Below are 3770 nucleotides of genomic sequence, written 5' to 3'. Positions count from 1 at the left end.
TGGGGTCCCGTCGTGGGGCTGAGGGAGTGGGTCAGTGACGCACCTCAAGCCTTCAGAGGCCAGAGCTTGCGGGAGCAAGGAGTTAGAAGCCAAGCCCAGTCCCCTTCCCCCACCCCCACCAAAATCCTGCAATCCACAAGTCCAGCCAGGCCTACAAACAAGGGTGAATTATCCAACAGGCAAGGTAAGCACAGTGCTCACCTTGCTTACCAGATCATCTTTAGTGACCAATTTCACATTTTTTCACCACATCAAAGATTCTGCTTCTAGGTATGGCTGGTGTCTGTCTCTCTCCCAACCCCACAGCACCTTCCTACAGAATCAAAGCCTCCTTTCATATTTACAATCCCTGACAGGAGTGGATGACCCAGTAAGCACAGGTAAGCACAGGCTTACTTGTGCTTACTTACTGATCTGTAGCGCACAATTTCACATGGCTTTTAAAAACATGTGAAATTGTTCCCTACATGTGGTGAAAAGCAGGTAAATTGTTCACCACAGATTAGGAAGTAAGCGCAAGTAAGCCCGTGCATACCTTGCTTGGTGGGTCATCCGCCCCTGCCCACAAGGACCTAGATTAGTGTCCCAGGGCTGCTCTAATAAAGTACCACAAACTGGGTGACTTACGAGAACAGAAATTGATTGTCTCACAGCTCTGGAGGCTGCGAATCCAAACCACCTGTCAGCTGAGCCATGTTCTCTCCAAAGGCTGTGGGGAAGATCCTTTCTAGTCTCGCCCAGCTTCTGGTGGCCCACGTGTTCCTTAGCTTGTCTTCACAAGGTGATCCTTCCTTTGTCTCTCTGTGTCTCTTCTCCTCTTTCATAAGGACACCACCCATAAAGGATTAGGTCCCACCCTCCTCTAATATGACCTCAGGTTACCCTGATAACATCTTCAAAGACCTTACTTCCAAACAAGGTCAAGTTCACAGGTACCAGGGTTAGAACTTCAACAGATCTTTTGGAGGGACACAATTCAACCCAGAACAGAACCCTACGCCCACATATCCCAAGTTACGGGTTGTCACCTGAGCTGGTCACCAGCTTCCTGGGGACTCCCATCCGGCACAGGAGACCTGAGACCTGAGGGAACCCCCCTGTGTCACTCACGCCAGGACTCACCAGGTGATTCATGGACTTTAATTTCCCCAGCTCCTCCATCACGTCCCTTCTCTCCCTCTGGCCTGTCAGGGTGTTATCTCCGCCCCCCCACACCCCTCCCCCTCCACAGTTTTTAATCTGAAGCATCTGTCTGCAGCATCCCGCAATGGGGACATTGGTGCTACTGAATGCATTAAATCGCTGACAGCTCTATTGATTTCTCTCTCCCGCTGCACAGTGCGAGATCTATACAAGGCGATATGCTGGCCCCCTGTCCCTTACTTTGAAGGGAATGTGCCCTTTTTTTCCCCCTTCACTCTAACATACCCTCACTCTGCGTATGTTGATATATAGGAGGGGTGCTTGTCCCTTCCGCTCAAGACGGAGTCTCCTCAGCCCCGATATTACTTTCCTCGCTGCTGGGGGATATCATCCCATCCATCCTTTTTACAGGAGCAGACTGGGCACCGTGGAAGCAGTTCTTGGCGTTAACGGGCGGGTGGCAGGATACAGGGGAGTTGAGGTGACATCTGTCACAGCTGACTAGCCCCTCCGAGGGTGGAGACCAGGCAGGGCTTTCTCAGGGGTCCTCTCTGCCTGCCTTTCCAGATCTAGGGGAGGGAGGACTCGCCCGTCCCGCCCCCTTCCTCTCCCCCAGGTTGCGTTTCTTTTCCTCCAAACCCTTGGCAACCTTGCCTTGGATTCACATTCAATTAACAGTAATGGAGCCAGCTGCTGGGCTAAGCACTTTTCTGTTCCTCCTGTTTTCTGGTTTCTCATAACCAAGGAAGCCGCAGACAGCTGTGCAGGCTGCACACACCTGGACGTGTAGCCTGGCTCGTAACAAGGCATAAACACCCCTCCTCAACAGAAACGGAGGCTCGGAGATGGCAGTCTTCCCATCAGACACTGGGTATGAACGCAATCTGCCTGCTTTGGGGAACTGTTCTCTGCCTCCTCCAGGAAGACTTCCTGGATTGATGCCACCCAGCCTGGCTGCTCCTTTATTCTTATCCCTCCTGGAACTTATTTCCTACGCAGTTTTGCATGGTCTGGCAGGCTGCCCTGAGTGTGTTGGGTGGGTTCTCAGGACAAAGCAAAGTTTGACTCTTCTTTATGAACTCTGCACAATTTTCCTGATCCGACCCCCTCCCCAGCCTGAATTAGACCCCCACGGCCCCGATCTGGCCGCCCCATCATGAGAAATACTTTCCACCCCTATGGCCCTGCCTTATCGATGTCTCCCCTACGAGTCTGGGAGTTCTTGGGATGGGGACAGGATCTTATTTCTGTGTCCTCACCAGCCCCAGGCCTGGCACAAAGCTAGGACTAAGCAAAGGTGTGTTGAATGGATGTTTTCATGACAGGTCTTAAAACGCCTAGCACTGAGCCTGTGCTCTCTAAAAACGGGCTGAATCCATTTAGTCAGTCAGTGAGCTGGGTGGGTGGGTGTTCTCCCACTCCACCCCACCCCCAACACAAGACTTCCCACTGGAAAAGATACTCCAATTGCACTCTGGTGTGACGTTAGCTGCCTCACCTTCCCCAGATGAAGAGGAGAATGCTGTTCCTAAGGTTCAGGAGCTTCTGGCTGGCGGGGCTGCCATGGTGTTGCTGATCCCGCTACCGCTAACCACACCCACCGTCCAAGCTCAGCGGCTCAGGGCTCATCAGTTTCCAGAGCAGAGGCAGCGCAGGGAGATGGTAATCCTTTGAACAGCCAGGCAAAGTCTCTGAAACACTAGGCTGGACACAGATATGAGTAAATGGCCTCTCAGTGCAAAGACAGTGGTCTGGAGCCAGACACGGAACAGACACCCATTATAACAAAGAATATGCTCTGGGTTTTGTTCTGTTCCAGTGGTTCTCACGGAGAAGTGATTCTGCCCCACAGGGGGACATTTGGCAATGTCTGGAGACCTTCTCGGTTGTCACAACCAGGAGGGTGCTGGCATCTAATGGACAGAGGCCAGGAATGCTGCTAAACATCCTGCAATGCACAGGACATTCCCCACCACAGAGAACGAACCAGTCAGAAAGGCCAGTAGCACGGAGTTTGAGAAACCCTGTTCCAGACAGACCAGTCCGGCCACGTGGCTTTTAGCGCAGCCTGTTTGACCCTCAGCAGCGCCTGAGGGTTCCCCGGACTCTTTGGGGTTGGGGCAGAGGGAGTACCAGTGTTCCTTGAGCCGCCATCTTGTGTTCCCCCAGGAGCACCCACCCCGCTGCCGGTGGCCTCCCTCCTTCCCTCCCTCACCCTCCTTTTCCCAGTTAACCAAGCTCAGCAAGAGGGACTAAACACTCTCCCCCTGCTAAGCGCCTTCGGGGATTATAAACAACTGCCTGTCCGAGGTGGTTTAAAATCCAGCCCTGCCAGCAGCCAAAGGCGTGGGCCTCTAGGGGGCCTCCAGGAGATTACATGAGATAGAAGATCGGAAAGCACTTCGTCACGTATGAAGTACCACACAAATGCTACTTATAATTTATACATCGTTCTCTCAGACTGAGATTTAGGATTCAGGGCAGAAAGGGAGTGGTTCCTTTACTTGCCATTTCCAGTCAGGACCTTAGCGCCCCCGTGTGGCCACTGATGGCCACTACGGCAAACCAAACCAATTACTTCGGAGTGGATTTGGACTCGTGCAACCCCACGATGTATGTCAGGTTAG

The sequence above is a fragment of the Trichechus manatus genome, unplaced genomic scaffold (assembly GCF_000243295.1).
Source record: "Trichechus manatus latirostris isolate Lorelei unplaced genomic scaffold, TriManLat1.0 scaffold00028, whole genome shotgun sequence".
In the NCBI taxonomy this organism is placed as follows: Eukaryota; Metazoa; Chordata; class Mammalia; order Sirenia; family Trichechidae; genus Trichechus; species Trichechus manatus.
This window is presented reverse-complemented; position numbering follows the sequence as displayed.